At 46.4% G+C, this 25,538-nt stretch overlaps 1 long non-coding RNA gene across 1 annotated transcript in view; it reads left to right on the forward strand.

The window, feature by feature from the left end:
• LOC139231183 (uncharacterized) overlaps positions 1–25,249 on the forward strand; it is an 81,878-nt gene extending 56,629 nt beyond the window's left edge. The window contains exon 3 of the long non-coding RNA XR_011587998.1: positions 24,256–25,249. This is a non-coding gene — a long non-coding RNA (uncharacterized lncRNA). The remainder of the gene's footprint in view (positions 1–24,255) is intronic.
• The last annotated feature ends 289 nt before the right edge of the window (positions 25,250–25,538 follow it).

Here is a 25,538-nt window from a genome sequence, read left to right on the forward strand (position 1 = left end):
TATGAAAAAAATGGTATTTTCTGTCCTTTAAAAGTTTTATGCTGATAAAAGCAAGCCTTACATCTGCTTTTATCAGTCATAAGAATTTCACGGGCATTCGCTGGGCAGAAATTGGGCAAATAGCCATTTACTTCCAGATACATGCAATCTGTCAAGAGCATTGTTGACAGATCCCAAGTTCTGGGTTTCGGCGCATGTGCAGTGAATGCCTAAACCCGGAACTTGCGGGGCCCCTACAGGCGCATGCCCACCTGGTACGCGACTGTAGGGGCTGAAAATTCAAGGCCATTTAAAATTACAGCCCCAATTTCTCTCGCTTCGGTGCTAGGCACAGGTTAGGGGAAAGGAGCATTGGGAATACCGTAAAATGTGCAATAGTGAACCGGCAGTCCATTTTCCACCCCACCTGATCTTCTTCCCCATTTACTTCAATGGGAACCATCAAAACCTACAGAGGAACTATAACAGAAGCCATCTAATATTATAATATCCTTTATTCCTTTTTCCCTTTAGAAAAGCAAAAGCAAAATGTCACTGTGGAGGAGGAGAACGAAAGAGATGAGCAGACTTGCATCTTTGTCCGACCAATCAAATTCTCATTCACATCATCATTCACTTTTTCAGTCTCACTCAGCAACCATCAATGTTCCCTTTAAGCTCCGCGACCATGTGTCCGCAAAGCGGTTCAGAGATCCCGCGTGGGCCGCTCACTGGCTTTCACAGGGAAGAAACCACGCGTGCGTGAAAATTTGAATGGGCCGCATGTCCAGTTAAAGTGTCCGTGCACAAAAATAAATTAGAGGGAACATTGGCAACCATCTGCCTGGGGGATATGAATAATAAGGATTTTTCACAGGTGAGACTGAACACACAAGGGTGTCGGATAAGTCAGAAAGTGGGATATGACTTTGAGAGGGCAGAGGCTCTGCAGAAGTCAATTCCTGGGTCGACAGTCCATGGACTCAGGTCTCAAGGATCCTGATCTTAAAAGGAAAGAAGCTAGATGAACATCACACTCACGTGGAGACTTTCAGGACCATTTTGAAGGAACTGAGACAGATGGCAGGGTATGTAGTGGAGTTCAATGCCATCCTCAGTGCCAATATCTGAGAAGGATTTGGCACGTGCTGCCTTTTCTAAAGTGAGTGATGGTACTAGCAACATCTGAATTCATCCTTCTTGAAAGAGAGGCCTCAAGACCAGTCAGTGTATTCTGGGGACCACTTGGCAAGAAGTGGGCATGTCTTCTTCGAGGTAATAATAGTTTCTATTGATGAGAACATTTTCAATCAGGGCGGTTCAACGCACGGGCCTACAGAGCTTATGGCCAGGAACTCCAGCCAAGTATGGAGCATCTATTGTGTTCCGAACACAGATGAGGCTGCACACAGGGAGGTTAAAGTAACAGTGATCTCAGTCTTTAATAAGACACTCCAGAGTGAGAAACAGGTCTTCGGGGCTGGCTTATACACAGTGCTCCCACAGGATGCTGGGATCCCTTGGGACTTCAGGTGATGCGCTCCCTGGTGGTGGAACATGGGAGTACATGCTTTACAGATACACAACATCACTGCCCCCCCCAAAGTCAAAGTGAAAACTATTTACAAGGTGAGGCGGTCGGGAGACTTTCTTTCCCTGGTGGACCAGCTCGGTACAAATGTCTGTTCTGGTGTGTTGGCTGTGCCCTCGCTGGGCTGGCGTGTTGTTGGCCCTGCAGGGCTGCAAGGTGAGCCTGGCATTGCTGGGCTGTTGGGCGTGATGGGTTCAATTTCCTGGTCCGGTGTGGTGTCATTGATCCTTTGGGTGTGTGTTGTGGGCTCGAAAAAGGTGGTGTCTGCTGTGGGTTGTTCAGGGCAGTCTGTGAACCACAGCCTCGTTTGGTCCAGGTGCTTTTTGAAAATTTGTCCATTGTCTAGTTTTGACTACAAACACCCTATTCCCTTCTTTAGCTATCACCGTGCCCGCGATCCACTTGGGACCATGTCCATAGTTTAGCACATACACAGGGTCATTCAGATCAATTTCCCGTGACACAGTGGCGCGACCATTGTTTACATTTTGTTGCTGCTGTCTGCTCTCTACCTGATCATGCAGGTTGGGGTGAACCAGCAAGAGTCTGGTTTTAAGCGCCCTTTTCATGAGTAGCTCAGCCGGGGGTCCCCCTGTGAGCGAGAGGGGTCTCGTGCGGTAGCTGAGCAGTACTCGGGACAGGCGGGTTTGGAGTGAGCCTTTTGCGACTCATTTAAGACTGTGTTTGATGGTTTGTACTGCCCGCTCTGCCTGCCCATTGGAGGCTGGTTTAAACGGGGCCGAGGTGACATGTTTGATCTCATTGCGGGTCATGAATTCTTTAAATTCTCACTGGTGAAACATGGCGCGTTGTCACTGACCAGTTTGTCAGGCAGGCCGTGGGTGGCAAACATGGCCCTCAGGCTTTCAATGGTGGCGGTGGCGGTTCTTCCTGACATTATTTCACATTCAATCCATTTTGAAAAAGCATCCACCACCACCAGGAACATTTTACCGAGAAACGGGCCTGCATAGTCGACATGGATCCTCGACCATGGTCTGGAGGGCCAGGATCACAAACTTAGTGGTGCTTCTCTGGGCACGTTGCTCAACTGAGCACATACGCTGCATTGCCGTACACAGGACTCTAAGTCAGAGTCGATACCGGGCCACCACACGTGCGATCTGGCTATCGCTTTCATCATTACTCTACTCGGGTGTGTGCTGTGGAGATCCGAGATGAAAGTCTCCCTGCCCTTTTTTGGTAGCACTACGCGATTACCCCACAACAGGCAGTCCGCCTGAATGGACAGCTCGTCCTTTCGCCGCTGGAACGGCTTGATTAGCTCTTGCATTTCAACGGGGATGCTGGCCCAGCTCCCATGCAGTACACAGTTTTTTACTAGGGACAGCAGACAATCTTGGCTGGTCCAAGTCCTAATCTGGTGGACCGTGACAGGTGATTTATCATTTCCAAACACTTCCATGACCATCAACAAGTCTGCGGGCTGTGTCACCATCAACAAGTTTACAGGCTGCGCCATTTCCACCCCCGTGGTGGGCAACGGTAGCCGACTGAGAGCATCTGCACAGTTCTCGGTGCCTGGACTGTGGCGGATGGTATAGTTATACGCTGATAGCGTGAGTGCCCACCTTTGTATGCGGGCTGAGACATTAGTATTTATTGCCTTGTTTTCAGTGAACAGGGATGTGAGGGGCCTGTGATCGGTTTCCAGCTTAAATTTGAGGCCAAACAGGTACTGACGCATTTTCTTTACCCCGAACACACACGCTAATGCCTCTTTCTCAATCATGCTGTAGGCCTTCTCAGCCTCAGACAAGCTCTTGGAAGCATAGGCAACAGGTTGCAACTTCCCCGCAACATTAGCTTGTTGTAATACACACCCAACTCCGTACGACGAAGCATCACATGCTAGCACAAGTCTTTTACATGGGTTATACAATATAAGCAGTTTGTTGGAGCATAAAATGTTTCTGGCTTTCTCAAAAGCAATTACTTGGTCTTTTTGCCATATCCAGTTCTCACCTTTGCGCAATAACACATGTAGGGGCTCTAAAAGGGTGCTTAACTCCAGCACGAAATTACCAAAATAGTTGAGGAGTCCCAGAAATGACCGCAGCTCCGTGACGTTCTGTGGCCTGCGCGCGTTCCTGATAGCCTCTGTCTTGGCATCTGTGGACCGAATGCCATCCGCCGCAAAACCCCAAAAACTCCACTTCTGTTGCCATGAAGACGCATTTCGACCTCTTCAGCTGCAGCCCTACGCGATCCAGTCGCTGGAGGATCTCCTCTAGGTTTTATAGGTGCTCGGCGGTGTCCCGATCTGTGACCAATATATTGTCCTGAAACACCACCATGTGTGGTACCGACTTGAGTCGACTCCCCATGTTTCTCTGGAAAATCGCTGCAGCTGACCGAATTCCAAACGGGCATCTGTTGTAGATGAACAGTCCCTTGTGCATGCTGATGCAGGTGAGGCCCTTCGAAGACTCCTCCAGCTCCTGCGTCATGTAAGCCGAAGTAAGGTCGAGCTTGGTGAACATAGAAACATAGAAACATAGAAAATAGGTGCAGGAATAGGCCATTCGGCCCTTCTAGCCTGCACCGCCATTCAATGAGTTCATGGCTGAACATGCAAATTCAGTACCCCCTTCCTGCTTTCTCGCCATACCCCTTGATCCCCCTAGTAGTAAGGACTTCATCTAACTCCCATTTGAATATATTTAGTGAATTGGCCTCAACTACTTTCTGTGGTAGAGAATTCCACAGGTTCACCACTCTCTGGGTGAAGAAGTTTCTCCTCATCTCGGTCCTAAATGGCTTACCCCTTATCCTTAGACTGTGACCCCTGGTTCTGGACTTCCCCAACAATGGGAACATCCTTCCTGCATCCAACCTGTCTAAACCCGTCAGAATATTAAAAGTTTCTATGAGGTCCCCTCTCATTCTTCTGAACTCCAGTGAATACAAGCCCAGTTGATCCAGTCTTTCTTGATAGGTCATTCCCACCATCCCAGGAATCAGTCGGGTGAACCTTCGCTGCACTCCCTCAATAGCAAGAATGTCCTTCCTCAAGTTAGGAGACCAAAACTGTACACAATACTCCAGGTGTGGCCTCACCAAGGCCCTGTACAACTGTAGCAACACCTCCCTGCCCCTGTACTCAAATCCCCTCGCTATGAAGGCCAACATGCCATTTGCTTTCTTAACCGCCTGCTGTACCTGCATGCCAACCTTCAATGACTGAACGATTTGCCTACTGTGAGCGTCGCAAATAGGTCATCTGCCTTATGTAACGGGTATTGGTCCTGTAGCGAGAAACGATTAATAGTTACTTTATAATCTCCGCAAATCCTGACCGTGCCATCACTTTTGAGTACTGGAACAATCGAGCTGACCCACTCGCTGAATTCTACTGGAGAAATGATGCCCTCATGTTGCAGCCTGTCCAGCTCTATTTCCACTCTCTCCCTCATCATGTGAGGTAACACTTGCGCCTTGTGGTGAATGGGTCATGCCTCTGGGACCAAGTGGATCCGCACCTTTGCCTCGGAAAAGTTTCCAATGCCTGACTCAAAGGGAAGAAAATTTGTTAAGAACCTGGGTACATGAGGCCTCATCGACATGTGATAGCGCTCGGATGTCATCCCAGTTCCAGCGGATTTTGCCCAGCCAGCTCCTTCCAAGCAGTGTGGGGCCATCGCCCGGGACAATCCCGAATGGCAGTTCGTGCACCGTGCCCATGTAGGTGACCTTGACCATGACGCTGCCCAGGACAGTGATAAGCTCTTTGGTGTACGTTCTCAGTTTTGTGTGGATGGTGCTCAGGGCTGGTCTGAATGCCTTGTTGCACCACAGTCTCTCAAATATCTTTTTACTCATGATGGATTGGCTAGCACCAGTGTCCAGTTCCATGGCTACAGCTAAGCCATTCAATTTTACTTTTAGCATTATAGGTGGACATTTCGTCGAAAATGTGTGTACCCTGTCTACTTCAGCATCTGCCTCCTCTCTCTGAGGCTCGAAATTGCTTTGATCCACCATGGACCGATCTTCCTCTGCTACATGGTGGTTAGCAGGTTTTGCAGAGCTTGCAGCTCATTTGCAAGCTCGTTGGAGGTGCCCCATTGTTCCACAGCTCTTGCAAACATACCCTTTGAAGCGGCATGAATAGGCTGAATGGAAGCCTCCACAATGCCAACAAGGTGTGAATTGCCTTACATTCATCCTTTGTTGGGGACTCTGTATCATCTGGGTCACCTGAGGCCAGCTGGCAGTTGCAGACTCATGGGTTCTGCCCTGTACATTTCTGCTCGCAAACACAGTTCCAATTAATTTATGAACATTGCTAGCACTTGTGTGCTAAGAGATTTGTTTGGTGTTATCACTGGTGGACATAAACGCCTCTTCCAACGCAATAGCCTTACTGAGGGTCGGTGTCTCTATCATCAAAAGTTTTCATGCGATGGTCTCGTGGCCAATGCCCAGTATAAAAAAGTCTCTGAGCATTTGCTCCAGGTAGCCATCAAACTCACATTGTCCTGCAAGCCTCCTTAGCTCGGCGACGTAGCTCACCACTTGCTGACCTTCAGATCGCTGGCACGTGTAGAACCGATATCTCACCATCAGCATGCTCTCCCTCGGGTTAAGCTGCTCCTGAACCAGTGTACACAGCTCCTCATACGACTTATTTGTGGGTTTCACCGGAGCCAGAAGATTCTTCATGAGGCTGTAGGTCGGTGCCCCGCAGACTGTGAGGAGGACCGCTCTCCTTTTTGCAGTGCTTCCTTCTCCATCCAGCTCGTTGGCTACAAAGTACTGGTCCAGCCATTCGACATAGGCTTCCTAGTCCTCACCCTCCGAGAACTTCTACAGGATTCCCACAGTTTGCTGCATCTTTGCTTTGAATTTGAATTCTTTTCGCCATTTATTGTGTTCCTAACACAGATGAGGCTGCACATAGGGAGGTTAAAGTAACAGTGACCTCAGTCTTTAATAAGACACTCCAGAATGTGAGCCGGCTTGTATACAGGGCTCCAAGGGATGCTTTACAGATACACAACAGCATCCACCAAGGACATGACCATAACATAAGAATTAAGAGCAGGAATAGGTCACATCGAGTCTGCTCCGCTATTCAATATGATCATGGCTGATCTTCAACCTCACCTCCACTTTCCTGCCCAATCTCCATATCCATTGATGTCCCTCGAGTCCAAAAATCAATCTATCTCAGCCTTGAATATAATCAACGACTGAGCATCCACCACAATTTGAGACAGAGAATTCTAAAGATTCACAATCCTCTAAGTGAAGAAATTCCTCCTAATATCAGTCTTAAAAGGCCCTTATCCTATGATCACTAGTTCTAGACTCTCTCGGCAGGGGAAACAATCACTCAGCATCTATCCTGTCAATCCCCCTCAGAATCATATCGGTTTCAATGAGATCATCTCTCATTCTTCTGAACTCCAGAGAGCATAGGCCCAATAGACTCAATCTCTCCTCATAGGACAACCCTCTCATCCCAGAAATCAATCCAGTGAATCTTTGTTGCACCGCCTCTAAGGCAAGTGTATCCTTCCTCAGATCAGGAGACCAAAATTGTGCACAGTACTCCAGGTGTGGTCTTACCAAAGCCCTATACAAATGTAACACAACTTCCTTACTCTTGTACTCCAACCCTCTAGCAAAAAAGGCAACAGGCCATTTGCCTGCCGTTTGCTTGCTGTACCTGCATGCTAACTCTGGGGGGGATATTCAGTCGCGCCTCAGTTGGGTTGGTGTCCCGGGTGGAGCAGTAAATGTTGCGCTGGAAAATGGTTTGCGAAGCCGCTGCAAAATTCATCAGCTGGGCCCAGAGTTTGGTGCGGGGTGCTGAGGGAGGCCTTGCACACCTCTTTTAGGACTCTAGGCCAGCTGAGCAAGGGAAAGTCCCGAACTGAACAGCCGGCCTTGGAGCACTGTAACAGAGGCTTTGGGGGAAACTGAAAAAAAAAACACCAAAAACATTCCCAATACATAGCTCATGCCACCACAACATAAATTGTAAAAAAAAAATTAAAACAAACAATTACTTATCTCACTGTTGCTGCTATAGACGCATACAGGGCATGTTATGGAACACTAAGGGTCGGGCGGCAACTAAAAATCGAGCCGGTGTCGCAACCAGGGGCGTTGCACACCGACTCGCCACTTCCGGGAGGTAATGCTCCGCGCCCCGTTGATACTGGCACCGAATGTCCCAGCGGGGCGCTGGAAGCTGGTCGCCCAGGCACAAGTGCTTTCTGCTGCCATAGCTGCCCCTGTGGGGCACTAAGAGGGGCGGTAGAAGACCGAAAATCCAGCCGAGATTTCATTGTTCTCATACACCTAAATCTTTCTGAACACCAACATTTAATATTTTCTCACAATTTAAAAAATATTATTTTTTCCTACTCTTCCTTCCAAAGTGAATACCCTCACATTTCCCTACATTATACTCAATCTGCCACATTATTGCCCATTCACTTAACCTGTCAATAGCCATTTGCAGGCTTGTGTCTTTCTTACAGCTTACTGTCCCAACTAACTTTGTATTGTCAGCAAACTTGGATACATTACCATTGGTCCCTTCATCTAAGCCATTAATATAGATTGTAAGTAGCTGAGCCCAAACACTGATCCTTGCGGCACCCCACTTGTTACAGCCTGCCAACCAGAAAAAGACCCGTTTATCCCTGATCTCTGTTTTCTGTCCATTAACCAATCCTCTATCCATGCTAATATATTACCCCCAAACCCATGAGACCTTATCTTGAGTAACAACCTTTTATGGGGCACCTTATTGAATGTGTTTTAGAAACGCAAATATACTACATCCACTGGAAGAAGGCACACCTTCACTGGGTTTGACTCTCGCAGGCACCAGCTCAGAAAATGGCACTGCGTGGACTTTACAGGGTAGCATAAAGATGGTATCTGCACATGGTGAGTCACTGGGCAAAAGTGGATTGCAATCAGGCCAGGGGGAAAGGGTAGCTTCATGCCAGCTCCCTGGGGGGGCGAGTTCACGCACGAGTTCTGATGCACAAGGCTCAGATGATGACCTTGATGAGGTGGCATTCAGAAGAAGGGTGATGGGCATGCACACAGAAATGCTAGGTGAAATGGCAAGCCTGCAGAGAGCCTCCTGACAGTGTCAAGGAGCATGGAGGAGTCTGGCTCCAACATTGCACAGGGATTTACGTGCAGCTTGGAACCCATAGTTTCCTGGATGGAGATAATGGGCAATTCTATGAGAGACCTCGTGGACACAGCCATGATGCTGCATGTGATGGGCGATGTCACAGCTTCCATTGCAGCACAGGCAGAAATGACCCAACGTCTCAGTGTTGCAGTGGAAGCTGTTGCCATCATGGGTGGGTTTCCGAGTGTAGAAAGGGGCTTGTAGGATTTCATAGCTCACCAGCAATCAGCTCCACAACAGATGGCTAGGAATGCTGAAGCGCTGCCCTGCGGGTAGCGGCAGTATCTTCGTGGAGCATGAACCTGCAGTCCTCTCTCAGGATGTCAGCATTCGTATTCCCACAATTGCCACTCCACCAATGCCCTTGCTGCTGCTTGTCATCCAGCCAGCCCAGATTGCTGCTGCCATACCAAGGAAGTGCAGTTTGGAGCCAGGCCTTCTGGGCTCAGAGCTGCTCAAGATCGTCTTGCAAGGCCATCTGCAGCCTCCTCCACTGAAAGTCAGCAGCCTTCCACCAGCTATGCTGCAGCCACTGGGGGAGTACTTTGTAGGAAAACTAGAGCAGGAAAAGCAACACGAAAGACAGACATAGGTGAATGATATCATGTGGAATCGAATTGGCTGAAGACTGGCTTCTGAGATGGTGGGGACCTCAGGAGGAGACCCATATGGATCATCCACGTGGCACTTCTGGCTGAAGATGGTTGCAAATGCTTCAGCCTTGTCTTTTGCACTTGTGTGTTGTGCATGGGGATATTCATGGAGCTTCCTCCTCCCGTTAGTTGTTTAATTGTCCATCACCATTCATGACTGGATGTGGCAGGACTGCAGAGTTTTGATCGGATCCATTGATTGTGGGATTGTTTAGCTCTGTTTATAGCATGCTGTATCTGCTGCTTAGCATGCATGTAATCCTGTGTTGCAGCTTCCCTAGATTGGTACCTCATTTTTAAGTACACCTGGTGCTGCTCCTGGCATGCTCTTTTGCACTCCTCATTGAACCAGGCTTGGTCCCCTGGCTTGATGGTAAAGGTGGTGAGGGATATGCCGGGCCATGATTACAGATTACAGATTACAGATTGTGGTAATATTCTGCTGCTGCTGATGGCCCACAGCTATTCATTGGAACTGGAGTCTGATGAGGCATTCACGGTCAGCCCGTCTGGAACAGGGATCTGCTGCCTGCCTCCTCCCTTCCTCCTGTTCCTCCTCCACCTCCTCCTCCTTTTCCTCCTCCTCATCCTCCTCCTGAAGTGGTCCCTGAATCCATGGTGGCAAGGGCTACACCCTAATGATGGCTAAGTTTTGGAGCATGCAGCAGACCACCACAAAATGGGACACCTGCTCCACCGAGTACTGGAAGGCTCCTACTGAGCGGTCAAGGCAGCGGAACAGTTGCTTTAGTACCACGATGGTCTGCTCGATGAGGTTCCTAATGGTAGCATGGTTGTCATTATATGATTGTCGGCAATGCGTGGTGTTGTGGAGAGGAATCATCAGCAAGGTGTAGAGCTGATAGCCCCTGTTCCTGAACAGCCATCCTCGGGGTTTGCTGTGATGGCTGGATGATTGCAGGTAGAATACTGGGTATTTATCACCATGAAGTCAGCTGCAAGTTGTTGATCATCCCTTTAAAAAGGGCTGGTTGGCGGCTTCTTCCTGCTGCTGAACGCATGGTCATCTGCTCGTGATTAAGAAAGGGCAATAAATGGAGTGGCAATGTCCAAAATTGCAGCTTGTGCAACAAATCAGCATTTTGCACTCATTGATGCCATGATCTGCCTCATTTCCATTCCTGCAGCGAGCACAGGCAACGGTAGCGTTGCTGAACTGCCCAAAATGGCAGCCGCCGTGAGGCAGAAGCGAGGTGGCCGCCATTTCTTGTTCCAAACCGGCTTTAATGGTTGGTGCCAAAGGCTTCAATTTCATGTCTCATGTCTTTTATTTATTCAGGTTACTATGTAAATGAGCCAAGGCCATTCCCTGCACGTTACATTTAATTAATCTGACAATTGCAATTGGTAAACTTTCTTTAAAACTTTATAAACAAACAACAATATCTGTCAAATATATCAGTGAGATGTATATTATGCTTGATTAATTGTACATGTTAAAAACAGGAGTGTCCTGATCCTGAACCCTTGGTATTATCTTCCCCATGCTCTCCAAAATATTGCATTGTTACATTATACAATTTATAAAGCTATGCAAAATTAATAGAATAATGCAATCAAACAGATTCTTTATGCCACCCTTGACCCTCTCACCAATGACATGCGAGATAAAGATAATGATCCTTGGCTGCAAAGTATTAATGAAAAGTAATTTGAAATTTCAACATCGGATATAGTTTGGAGTGATAAGCCATGCACATCTCCATATACATCCTGTGTCTCTGCTTCACAAATGATTCTTTACATCCAACACAGGAACAGTGAGGTACTTCAGTGCAATAACTAAAGCACGCGAGCATAATTTAAAAAACATCAAACACATCAACCAGTGATCTGATCTGCCAGCTCGATCAGGTTTAATTCTGCAACATCGCAGGCATCATTGTATACTTCATGTTTTTTTTGATGTCTAAACAAATGATTAAATAATTGTTTAGACAAACTGCAGCTGGATGTTGCTTCTTTGGGTGATTATGATGCTTAACAATGATAAAGGACCTTTATCTTATGTCTCTAGTATAAATTCAGATTTAAAATGATAATTCAACAGCACACTTTAAAAAAAACTTCTGCCCAGTGTTCAGGTCTGTTTGAAGCTGTACCAAGGTAAAAAAATGATGCATTTACACGAACTCTTGTGTTTGGCTTATCAACTAGTTACAACATATTTTTCCAGCAGAAAAAAAACTTGTTTAAAAAAATCAAGTAAGTGTACTGTAATGTGACCTGTACTCTGGTTAATGTACCCAGCATGGAAGTAACTACAAGAGGAAGAGAGAATAATTTTTGACCAAGCAGATGATGGTATGAATAAAAGGCAAGGAGTCGGCATGAACTGGCAGTATGGCAGTGAAAGCCAATGAGAAAGACATAGGGTAGCAACAGCTGAATATGTTCAACCAATTGCATTGATAGGGTGGGAATGTATTCAACTATAGAATTACACAGAATGTCCCCCGGGAGGATTGATGCACCAACGTCGGTGTTCTCGATCAGGTCAACATCTCCAGCATCGAAGCACTGACCACACTCGACCAGCTCCGTTGGGCGGGCCACATCGTCTGCATGCTCGACACGAGACTCCCAAAGCAAGCGCTCTACTCGGAACTCCTATATGGCAAGCAATCCCCAGGTGGGCAGAAGAAACGTTTCAAGGACACCCTCAAAGCTTCCTTGATAAAGTCTACCTTATATTGATGGCCTCTAGTTTTACTTTTCCCCACAAGTGGAAGCATTCTCTCTGTGACTACTCTATCAAAACCTTTTCTAATTTTAAAGACCTCTATTAGGTCATCCCTCAGCCTTCTCTTTTCAAGAGAAAAGAGGCACAGATTGTTCATCCTTTCCTGATAGATATAACCTTGCATTTCTGGTATCATGCTTGTAAATCTATTTTTCACCCTCTCCAATGTGATATAACCAAAATTCGATGCAGTTTTAGCATAAATTCTCCAGGGTTCAATTCTATCCCTCGAGAAATAAAGTGCTTGGTTTGCTTTTTATGGCTTATTGATGTGCATCACTACTTTTAGTGACTTGCATTTAACATAGATTGATAACTTGGAATGTAGAGCTTTGATACTCCCAGATCCCTTTGCTCCTTTACTCCATTTAGATTCTTATTTTCTAAGTAATATGTGACCTTCTTATTTTCCTTACCAAAAAAAAGGGGGCAGACAAAAGGCAGGTAACTATAGGCCAGTTAGTTTAACCTCTGTAGTGGGGAAAATGCTTGAAGCTATCATTAAGGAAGAAATAGCGGGACATCTAGATAGGAATAGTGCAATCAAGCAGACACAACATGGATTCATGAAGGGGAAATCATGTTTAACTAATTTGGCCTTCATTGCGAGAGGGATGGAGTACAAAAGCAGGGAGGTCCTGCTGCATCTGTACAGGGTGTTGGTGAGGCCGCACCTGGAATACTGCGTGCAGTTTTGGTCACCTTACTTAAGGAAGGATATACTAGCCTTGGAGGGGGTACAGAGACGATTCACTAGGCTGATTCCGGAGATGAGGGGGTTACCTTATGATGATAGATTGAGTAGACTGGGTCTTTACTCATTGGAGTTCGGAAGGATGAGGGGTGATCTTATAGAAACATTTAAAATAATGAAAGGGATAGACAAGATAGAGGCAGAGAGGTTGTTTCCACTGGTCGGGGAGACTAGAACTAGGGGGCACAGCCTCAAAATACGGGGGAGCCAAGTTAAAACCGAGTTGAGAAGGAATTTCTTCTCCCAGAGGGTTGTAAATCTGTGGAATTCTCTGCCCAGGGAAGCAGTTGAGGCTAGCTCATTGAATGTATTCAAATCACAGATAGATAGATTTTTAACCAATAAGTGAATTAAGGGTTATGGGGAGCGGGCGGGTAAGTGGAGCTGAGTCCACGGCCAGATCAGCCATGATCTTGTTGAGTGGCGGAGCAGGCTCGAGGGGCTAGATGGCCTACTCCTGTTCCTAATTCTTATGTTCTTATGTTATGTAATATCTCACACTTAACTATGTTGACTTTCATTTGCTATTTCATTATATGTTCATTCTGCAAGTTCAGTCATTTCTTCTTGTAATTTGTTGCAGTCCTCCTCAGTATTGACTTTCCCCCAAGTCTTAAGTCATACTATAAGATCATTTATACTATAAGATAATTAATGTTGTAAACTGCTGGTTGCACCAATAACGTTTAACTTGAAAAAATGGATGATTTTTCAGAATGTGCACAATTATTCCCAAAAAACAAACAGAAATATCGTTGCATAATTATAGAAAGCTGTAATCTCTTCTTAGAATTTATTAAGACTAAAAAACTCTGCATGCAAACACTTGGCAACTATTTCATCACATCTTCTGTCTTAGCAGTTGCACAATTTCTAAAGAGATGAGTTACATAAGAATATAAGAACATAAGACATAGGTGCAGGAGTAGGCCATTTGGCCCCTCAGGCCTGTTCCGCCATTTAATAAGATCATGGCTGATCTGACGATGGACTCAGCTGCAATTCCCGGCCCGCTAGTTGCATTTAACATAGGTTGATAACTTGTAATGTAGAGCTGTTGTCGTAAGTTAATAAAATAAATGTTGAAATTAAAGGGAAAATGTTGAAATAAAAACAGAAAATGTTGCAAATAGGGGGCTAGACTTTCCACTTCACATCACTGGGCTAGTAGTGCCCATATATCGCCCAAAAAGGGCTGATATCGCCCAAAAATGGAAAGTCGGGATACATCGCCGAGCTTATCGCCGACACATCGCCCGGCCCAACTTTCGGCTCACATCACCGAGGTGATCGCTGAGGTGATCGCCCACACATCACCCAGCCCAACTTTCGGCACATCACCGGCACATCGCCGGGCTGATCGCTCGTCGAGAACATCACTAGAGAATAGTTGCTATTGCCTGGCTTCCCTCACAGAACTGGGCAATACGGACACTATTTTGAACAGTGGAGGAAGACAGGAAGCTGCTTAAATAGGGGCTTAGATAGTTTGTGAATTATTTAAGGGCCTTTTAAAGATAGATACACTCACAATTAGATGTTTTCTTATATTTATATAAATAAGTGATGTTTCATACTTACTTGGTCTGGCCTGGACATTTTTTAACAACAGTTGCACTAATGTTCTATTTTAACTTACATTATTAGAAGACACTGCACAACAATTGTAAAGTGAAATAAAATGGTTTTAATAAAATGACAACTTTTGAACATAATTTTTCAATTACAAACACCAAAACACCCTTCACCCCCCACCCACACCCCAACAGTGAAACGATAACACCAGCACTAAATGTGAACAATAGGATCAATATTAAAAAGAGTGCACCCCCCTCCCTATCCGCGGCCACGTTTCCCTCCAGATCGTGGAACCCCCCGCGTCGTTGCCTCACCCACCCGTTTTGGTCCCAGGGTACTGCTGCGAAGCCGGCGTGCAGTGGGCGATGGCAAGACTCCCTGCCTGTTGAGGGGCTGTTGGTGGGGAAGACAAAACAGGGGGATCGCCTTCCGAGTCAGGAGGTGGTGCATCCTCCTGACCCGCCTGTGTGGCAGTGCTTGTGGTCACAGGAGCTCGGGGTGCAGCGCCGTGTACCGCCAAGAACGCATGCCGCATGGCATGGTTGGAGGCGGAGATTCCGTGCAACTCCAGGATCATCTGCTGCGTTGCCTCCGCTTGGCTAGCAGACACCCGGGAGAATTCCTGTGTGAACCCCACAAACACCTGGAGCTGCTTACGCTGGATCATGACAGACTCTGCGCACAGTTGTACCAGGCGCTCCACGCGGTGGTCCAGGGGAGGCCTTTGCTCAAGCCCGCTGACCCGGCCTCCATGGGGTCCGCGACAGCACCAATATGCGCCTTGGCATCGCCAACTGCATGCCGCTTAGTTCCAGTACCTCCTCAGTTGGGATTCCCATCGTGGCCGCAGGTTCCCCAGACAGAGGGATGCAAGGAGCATCCTCCTCGGTCTCCAGGTGTTCCTCCTCCTCTTCAGACTCGGTGGTCTCCTCCTCTTCACCACCCATGGTGAGTGACACATGCAGTGGGTCAGGTCCATGTGAGCGTCTGTCCTTCTATTGCGCCTCTGGAGCTGGTAAAGCTGCAAGACACAATTGAGATTATTAGAGCAGAAAGCATTGTTGCGCCGCGCTGGTATATAGGAGAAACAGCACTAATCCCATAAATGTGACAGAGAAACGTTACATATTAATGCATCATATGGTGGTATCTATGGCAGTACATCTATGTGGAAATCACTGCGCCAGAGAGCTGTGGAGGCTGGACCAGTCGCAGATAGACAGAATGATAAGGGAGTGAGGGTTTATGGGGTGCGGACAGAGAAGGGGACAGATGACCAGATGTTCTGCTCTTATGTTCTTATGTTGTCGACCTGAGCATGGCAGAGAGTCGCGTAGAGTCTGCATGCATAACATGACAACATTCGTCTATGATATGAGAATGAAATGATGTCACATAGCTCTTACACTGATTGACACATTACTCACGTGGCGCATGCGATAGTCCGGCAACACCCCGGTGGTGACCGCTCGACTGTGGGCCCACACTAGTGCTGCACCACGTTCCTCCAGGTCGGTGAGGGTCTGTATTACAGCAGGGACTCCCCGGTGCACCTCTGCTGAGCCCGATTATGAGATATCTTCCTCTGAATGTGAATAGAGTATAGCATAAGCTTCTTTACTAGGTTATGTCATTGATACAGGACAGTTTCAAATGTTATATTTTAATAGGGGTTGTGTACACAACTCAATGACAGTAGTTGAAGTCCAAAAGTGTCCCAGGCCAGACAGTGAGCAAAAGCAGCTCTCCCCTAGTCCATGCTGTGTCCCTGTGTAAGTGACAGCAGCCAGAGAGACTTAAAACGGGCACCGGTTCATGGCCCTGTCCAGTTCTTAGCGGGGATGATATATGTTATATAAGTTAGAATAACAAGTTTACATTCAATCCAGGAGAATTACCATTATTATACTTAATTACCATTATTAAAATATAAAGTCATACTTACTCTTGCTGAAGCAACGAGGCTGTTCCAGCATTTGCAGCACTGGTCGGAGTCCCCAGGCTCGTGGGATGCAGACGAGACGATCTCGGCTATCTCGCCCCATAACCTGCGGTACGCCTGTGATGCTGGTTTCCCACCATACTCCCTGCCGGTCAATTGGGCCTAGCGGGAGTGCACCTCCGTCAAGTGGGACTTGGCCTCCTCGGAGAAGGGTTTGGCCCTCTTCCTCCCCGTCTCTCCTACTTTCATCGCTGTTAGACATATTTCTCTGTCTTTCTTTTTCTCTCTCTCTCTCCTCTCTCGATCTCTCTCCTCCTTCTGCGCAGGTATGGATGACACCTGACCTCCCGAAACGCAAGAAAACATGGTCAACCAAAAAATAAATAAATACATTTGCATACCCTTCGCCATCGCTGGGCTATCGCTGGGCGATGTCACATTGCTGGGCTCTCGTGTCGCCCATTTCACGTCGCTGGGCTATCGAGCCGAAAATCGCGATCCAAAAAATGGGCGATGGTCAAACGATCATGAAGGTTGCAACATTGCTAAGGCTGGAACATCACCCATTTTTTGGGCCCTAGCGAACAAAGTGGAAAGTCTAGCAGGGTGTTGGTGGGTTGGGGTAGTGGGGGACAAGGGTTTGGAAGTTGACTAGAGGAGGTTACAGAGACAGAGATGGGTGAAACCATGAAGGAATTTAAACAGGAGATGAAAATTTTTAGTGATTTGTGCATTTATACTCCCAAATCCCTTTGCTCCTTTACCCCACTTGGATTTTTATTTTCCCCAAGTAATATGCAATCACTTTATTTTTCTTACTAAAATGTAATACTTCATACTTACCTCTGTTCAAATTCATTTGCCAATAATATGCCCATTATTAATGTCTTCTTGCAATTTATTGCAATCCTCCTTAGTATTGATTGTCCCCCAAATTGGTGTCATCAGCAAATTTAGAAGTTGTGTTTTTAATGCCAAAGTCTAAATCGTTAATATAAATTGTGAACAACTGTAGTGCCAGCACTGATCCTTGTGGGACCCCACTTTCCAACTTCTGCCACTTTATAGCTACCCTTTACTCCTACTCTCTGCTTTCTGTCTTGCAACCAGCAAGTTATCCATTCTGCTAATTGTTCCTGACTCTGCATGCTCTGACCTTATTAATTATGTTGTACTTTATTGAAGACCGTTTGGAAATCTAGATAAATTACATCGACTGCATTACCCTTGTCTACACTCTCTTTTACCTCATCAAAGAATTCAGTGAGGTTTTTCAAGGAAGACTTTCCCTTTTGAAATCCATGCTGACTATTCATGATTGCATTTGTGATTGCTAGATGTTCTATTTTTTCCTTTAGTAGGAACTCCATTATTTCTCCTACCACAGATGTTAAACTGACTGGTCTATAGCTCCCTGGACTTGTTCTAGCTCCTTTCTTAAATATATATATAATATTAACTATCCACCAGTCCTCTGATACTACTCCTTTTTCTAATGAATTATTAAATATGTGTAATAGTACCTCTGCCAAATCTTCTCTAGATTCTTTTATAATGTGCAGATGAAATCCATCTGGACCAGCGTTTGCATCTTTTTTGAGTTTTATTAGTTTATTTAATGTTTTGCTTTTTTAATTTTAAATGCAGCTGTATCATTTCTAATCTCATCTTCTGATGTCAAGTCCAATGGAAGACCATCCTTTCCCGAAATGAGCGGCACTACACACCGACCGGAGTCGGCTATCCCAGGCCAACCGGGATCCGCGGCGCTAGGGTATCATTACATTTAGGGGGTATTCTGACTTAGAGGCGTTCAGTCATAATCCCACAGATAGTAGCTTGGCTCCTCAGCCAAGCACATCACAAAATATCTGAACCTGCGGTTCCTCTCACACTGAGCAGGATTACTATTGCAACAATGCATCATCAGATCATGTCTCCCTGGTAAATGCTGAAACAAATCAATTATTTAATATTTCCCGTTTCACTATCGTTATCTGTGATTTTCTCCTCTCCATCCCTTAGTGGCCCTATTCCTACCCCGACTTTCCTTTTTTTATTGATGTGCCTGTAGAATAATCTACTACTTATTTTTATGTTCCTTGATAATTTAATTTCACAGTTCTTCTTTGCCTTCCTAATTGCTTTTTTGACTTCTCTCCTAATTTCTTTGTATTCTCCCTTGTCATGCTCTCCCCTGCTGTCCATGTACTTAGTGTATGCCTCTTTCCTTATCCTCAATTTTTTCATGTCTTTATTCATCCATAGTGTCTCATTAGTGTTCAGTTAGTTCTTGTATTTTAGCGGAACATATTTTTTGTGGACTCTATTGAGCACAATTTTAAATGCTTTCTATTGCTGTTCTACATCATTGTTTGCCAATATTGTGATCCATTTTATTTTTTCAAATTCTATTTTCAGCCCCTCAAAATTGGCTTTTTCCAATCTATTACCCTGGTCTTTGTCATACTTATGTTCTTTTCACTTATTACCTTCATTACGTTATATTATGGTTACTATTGCCTAAATGTTCCCCAGTTTTACGTCTCTTGTCTTCTCTGGTTCATTCCCATTTCTAGATCCAGTAGCGAATCCTCCCTTGTTGGACTTATTACATACTGGGTTATAAAGGAGTCCTATACATATTGTAGGAACTCCATTCCCTTATCTCCATTACCTACGACTGGGAGCAACAGGGGAAAAGTGGGAACATTTTAAGAGGAGCGCCCTCACATCATCATCCCTCTCATGGGCCATGCGCAATTCCCTTCTAGCAAGGAGCTAGACAGAACCTTGCTGCACAGCAGTGTGGCCATGTGGACCCAAGTCAACGTTTAGATCCCTCTTAGAGAGGAGGTCAATGAGCCTCTGCTATCTGTTCTCCATAGCTAGCATGTGCTCATGTGAGTGCACATTAACTGCTCCATGCAGTGACCATCCTTTCCATGGAAGAGCACATCGTCACCCTCGCATGGTGGTGCTCCTGTTGGAAATGGACTCCTCCATTCTCTGCACATTTGCAGACATTGTGGCTGCAAAACTTTCCAGAGCCTCCTGGATTTCTTGCTGCAGGATCACTCTCTTTCTCGATTGATGCCAAGGCTCAGCCTTTGCATGCAGTTGTGCAGAGCTTGGAGCGTCCTGCACCCTCTGGCAAGGTGGCTCCATTGCTGTCCCTGTCAAAAGCATCTGCTCTTAGTCACTTATAAAGTGTGAGACACCAGTACAACACTACTCTATCTCGCACAGGACCCACCGCAGTGTGCGTATCTGCGCTGGTGCTGGGTGTGCTTGGGTTTGCTGACGGTGCACCCTAAGAGGATGGAGGCTCCTCTGAGGAGTCGTCTTCCTCCTCTGGCTGGACAGTGTGGGGTAGGGTGGGGAGGGAGTGGGTGGGAGTGGGGTGCTCTTGATATGCCTGTAGGAGAGTAAAGAGATGATTTAGAAATGGTCCGGGCTAGAAATTCATCTACTTACCAACACTCCATAGCATCATGAAATGGCGACAAATGGTAACTGGCACTTTTCCACTAGCTGGTGGCAGGTCCTGTGACGGCCGCCATATTTTGCTCCCTCTTTACATTGCCAGTAACTGGCAGCACCCTGGAAAAAAATGGCGGCGTGGTGACACAATCGTCATGTAATGCCGACTTAACATCACCAATGCAAACTTTGACCCTAGCACTGAATTCAGCGCTGGGTCCGAAGCAGACCAGGTTAACCTGGCATGCAAGCAGGCTGACAGTGGCAATGTCTGCAGTTCTTAAGGGGTCACACACATCATTCAGGTAAGTTTGAATTTAAGGGCTTGGACAGAGTTTTTATGATTTTAAGGAAGTGGTGGCTTGCTGCAATAGATGTGAAAAGTTTATTAAAATGTGTAGGGAGTGCTGTTGGACAGTTGCAAGGGCTCAGATGGTAAATGAAGGCCTTTGAGAAGAAAGACCATGCTGTGAATACTCAGCAGGTCCCTTAGCATCTGTAACACCGCATGGGCCTTACAATAAACATCCATAAGACAAAGGTCCTCCATTAACCTGACCCCGCCACACAGCACTGCCCCCTCGGTCATCAACATCCACGGGACGGCCTCGGGAGCCAACTATCAGCAAGGACATACATCAATGACGAAGTCCAACACCGCCACCAGTGTGCCAGTGCAGCCTTAGGTCGCCTGAGGAAGAGAGTGTTTGAAGACCAGGACCTCAAATCTGGCACCAAGCTTATGGTCTACAGGGCAGTAGTGATACCTGTCTTCCTCTTTGGCTCAGAGATGTGGACCATAAATAGAAACATAGAAACATAGAAAATAGGTGCAGGAGTAGGCCATTCGGCCCTTCTAGCCTGCACCGCCATACAATGAGTTCATGGCTGAACTTGCAACTTCAGTACCCCATTCCTGCTTTCTCGCCATACGCCTTGATCCCCCAAGTAGTAAGGACTACATCTAACTCCTTTTTGAATATATTTAGTGAATTGGCCTCAACAAGTTTCTGTGGTAGAGAATTCCACAGGTTCACCACTCTCTGGGTGAAGAAGTTTCTCCTCATCTCGGTCCGAAATGGCTTTCCCCTTATCCTTAGACTGTGACCCCTGGTTCTGGGCTTCCCCAACATTGGGAACATTCTTCCTGCATCTAACCTGTCTAAACCCGTCAGAATTTTAAATGTTTCTATGAGATCCCCTCTCATTCTTCTGAACTCCAGTGAATACAAGCCCAGTTGATCCAGTCTTTCTTGATATGTCAGTCCCGCCATCCCGGGAATCAGTCTGGTGAACCTTTGCTGCACTCCCTCAATAGCAAGAATGTCCTTCCTCAAGTTAGGAGACCAAAACTGCACACAATACTCCAGGTGTGGCCTCACCAAGGCCCTGTACAACTGTAGTAACACCTCCCTGCCCCTGTACGCAAATCCCCTTGGTATGAAGAAGGCCAACATGCCATTTGCTTTCTTAATCGCCTGCTGTACCTGCATGCCAACCTTCAATGACTGATGTACCATGACACCCAGGTCTCGTTGCACCTCCCCTTTTCCTAATCTGTCACCATTCAGATAATAGTCTGTCTCTCTGTTTTTATCACCAAAGTAGATAACCTCACATTTATCCACATTATACTTCATCTGCCATGCATTTTCCCACTCACCTAACCTATCCAAATCACTCTGCAGCCTCATAGCATGCTCCTCGCAGCTCACACTGCCACCCAACTTAGTGTCATCTGCAAATTTGGAGATACTACATTTAATTCCCTTGTCTAAATCATTAATGTACAATGTAAACAGCTGGGGCCCCAGCACAGAACCTTGCGGTACCCCATTAGTCACTGCCTGCCGTTCTGAAAAGTACCCATTTACTCCTACTCTTTGCTTCCTGTCTGCCAACCAGTTCTCAATCCACATCAGCACACTACCCCCAATCCCATGTGCTTTAACTTTGCACATTAATCTCTTGTGTGGGACTTTGTCGAAAGCCTTCTGAAAGTCCAAATATACCACATCAACTGGTTCTCCCTTGTCCACTCTACTGGAAACATCCTCAAAAAATTCCAGAAGATTTGTCAAGCATGATTTCCCTTTCACAAATCCAAGCTGACTTGGACCTATCATGTAACCTCTTTCTAAATGTGCTGCTATGATATCCTTAATAATTGATTCCATCATTTTACCCACAACCGATGTCAGGCTGACCGGTCTATAATTCCCTGTTTTCTCTCTCCCTCTCTCCCTCAAAGCGCTGGAGAAGTACCACCAAGGCTGCCTCCGCAAGATCCTGCAAATCCATTGGGAGGATAGACACACCAACGTCAGTGTTCTCGCTCAGGCCAACATCTCCAGCATCGAAGCACTGACCACACTCGACCAGCTCGGTTGGGCGGGTCACATCGTCTGCATGCCAGACACGAGACTCCCAAAGCAAGCACTCTACTCGGAACTCCTACATGGCAAGCGAGCCCCAGGTGGGCAGAGGAAACATTTCAAGACACCCTCAAAGCCTTCTTGATAAAGTGTAACATTCCCACCGGCACCTGGGAATCCCTGGTCCAAGACCGCTCAAATTGAAGGATGAGCATTTGAGAGGACGCTGAGCACCTCGAGTCTCATCGTCGAGAGCATGCAGAAATCAAGCACAGACATCTGAAGGAGCGTGCGGCAAACCAATCTTCCCACCCACCCTTTCCTTCAACACCTGTCTGTCCCACCTGTGACAGAGACTGTAATTCCCGCATTGGATTGTACAGCCATCTGAGAGCTCACTTTTAGAGTGGAAGCAAGTCTTCCTCGATTTCGAGGGGCTGCCTATGATGATGATGGAGAGAAGAACAGAGTTCATATCTCAGGTCGACATGCTGCCTGACGTACTGAGTATTTCCAGCATTTTATGCAGCCATTTCACATTTACAGCATCCACTTAAGAGGGACAAGGAAGTCGCAGAAAAGGAGGAAGCCTGAAGAAGAGGAATCAGATGGAAGGATGCATCCCAGACAGCCCCTTTGTGGCTGGGCTATCCGGGACGGAATCATCTGCCTGCAGTCTCATTGGCTGGGCAGGCTGCTTCTTCTTATTGATCCATTGGCTGTGCAGGCTGCATTTCTTGGGTGTGTGAGGGGAGGAAGGCACAAAGGTGGAGTTGTGCTGATGGGAGGGCATGAAAACAAGAAGTGCATGCCAGAATAATGTATGAGGATACCCGCATCTTGTATCCTTTCAACCCCGCCACTGGCCAAGGGCTCAACCATGCCCCTGCCAAGAATGGCCAACACCAAGGGGGTGAGGTGAGGCTAGGAATGAAAAATGTGCCTCATCATTGGTGCAAATTGTTCGTAGGTGAGTGATTGGGCATTATGCGTTGAGCAGTGTGTGAGGCTAGTGATGCAGTTGGTAGAAGATGGCTGTTGAAGATGCATTCACTGACTTTGATCAGTAGTCTGAGGTCATGAAGCTTCTTTGGACACTGGAGCCAGGTGGTTGGGGCGACACTACTGGCAGTGAGGACCTTAGTGATGTATTCCCACATCGTTCTTTCTGGAGGGCCTCCTGACCCCTGTGGGTCGAGGACCTCTCTTGCAGTGTTAACCCCCTGCACAAAGCTGGAGTGCTGTGTGCGAGACCCTGGGTGCCCTTTCCTGACTTGCTGAGCCATTTGTGTTAGTGCTGAGGCAGTTTTCCCATTTGTTGAGGTTCGGAAGGGAATTCAGCTTTAACATCTGAATATTCAGAACTTGGAACTTCTTTTAAATACCGAATATTTCTTAAAAGGCAGAAAGGGCTGAAAAATTGACTGACTGTTTTATTTTGTATTGCTTTAATTCTCAGACTTCTTCATTACCTACAGTTCCTTACAAGCTCCACAGCTTCACTCACAAGGGTGTGGGAAGCTGCAACCCATCTTGTCAGAAACTTTGTCATAAATCCCTCCAGCAATGCCACCAGGACGGCGTTGCATGGAAGGTAAGCGCTGCGCCACCTATCTCCATGTCCCTCAGACCAATTTCATTCGGTTAGCGATGTGCCCATTTCCAGCAGCCATCAACTGCAGTTGCCGGCAACACCGGCAAGTTTGTTGGCGAACACAAATTTTTCCCCATTATCTTAAGAATGGGTAATGATACTGTTGTAGGTATTAGGCACCCTAGGGCAACAGCACCTGTAGGATAAGGTTAGAAATACACCTGTAGTATAAGGTTAGAATTAAATATGTAACTTGTACCATAAAATGGCTATCAGTGAAGCCTCAAGGGATTTCTGTTAGCTGAAATAGACCGCATTCCTGGAGACTGATACTTGTTGTTTCCCACATACAGGACCAGCAAGCAAGCTCTGCAGGTGTCTCTAACCAGCTAGGCCTCAGGACTAAATGTTCTAGTAACAATACAACTCTGTAGCAGGATGGAGATAAGGAGGCTACCCAAAGACAGCATCCAAGGACAGTAAGATAAGGGAGGCCCAGGCCATGTTACAAGACACATGAGTCATTCCTAGCAACACACCCCTTAGCAACACATCTCTTGGCAACACATGAGCCACTTTATGTTTAGAAACTAACTTTACCTATTGGTCTAATTGAATTTATAATCAATATGATTGGATAGTATGTAACTGTAGTAAACTGTTGTAAAACACATGTTGTAAAACATATAAAAATCCATGTAACCCTTTGTTCAGCGGAGTGAAGTGCCTGGATCCAGTCCTGAGGCTTCCTCCCCGCTGGCGTTAATAAAGGCCGCATTGGCGTTGGAACCGACTCTGAGTGTTGAGTGATTCTTCTGATAAAACACTAACAATAACAGTGGCGTAGTCGGCAGGATTTCCCGGAGTCGCTGGACGCCCTTGGAAAAACCCGGGTGAGTATAAAAAAAAAACAATTTTTAATTATAAAGGGTGCGGAAGGTGGAAGCCGGTTGATCGACATGAGGAGACGGTCTAATATCTCAAACGCCTAGCCTGAGCCTGAATTAAGAGGACTTTTGTCCCACGTGATGGCCAGGAATCAAGTAGGCGTAGGGAACACACTTAGACCGTGGGATCGTGATACAGAGAGACATCTTCCGGACCCAGTAGTGTGATTTGAAATATACCCCGGGGGAGAACCAAGTGGTGTACAGCGGCTAACGTAATCCAAACCTGTGAACAGGGTCGGACCAACGGACAAAGCGGTGGTAGGTAGTCGTTAAGGATACGTAGAGCACTGCGGGAAATTGCTTAAACTTGTTTTAAGAATTGTATAAGTTTGTGTAACAGCAGACTTGTGACCTGACAGCAGCCCAGAGATGGTCTACTACAAGTTGTGCGAGGTAAAAGGCAAACCTCTGAGAGTAGATTCCTAACGATTCTAGTCCTACCCAGGAATGGCCAGATAAAGCAAATAAACTCGAGTGGGAATCAAAGGGTCCCTTACCCGCCATCTGGCGGAAAAGCAAAAGAAACTAATCGAGAAAATTATTAGAGCAGGGTAGAATCCTCAGGACCTGCCAGCAGCCCAACGGGAATGGTGGGTGAAGGAACGGAAAAACCAATACCGGTAGTCCACTACAAAAGTTATGTGAGGAATTATTTAGATAAAACTACTAATTCCCTGAAAGGTCAT

This window comes from Pristiophorus japonicus, chromosome 2 (assembly GCF_044704955.1).
Source record: "Pristiophorus japonicus isolate sPriJap1 chromosome 2, sPriJap1.hap1, whole genome shotgun sequence".
Taxonomy (NCBI): Eukaryota; Metazoa; Chordata; class Chondrichthyes; family Pristiophoridae; genus Pristiophorus; species Pristiophorus japonicus.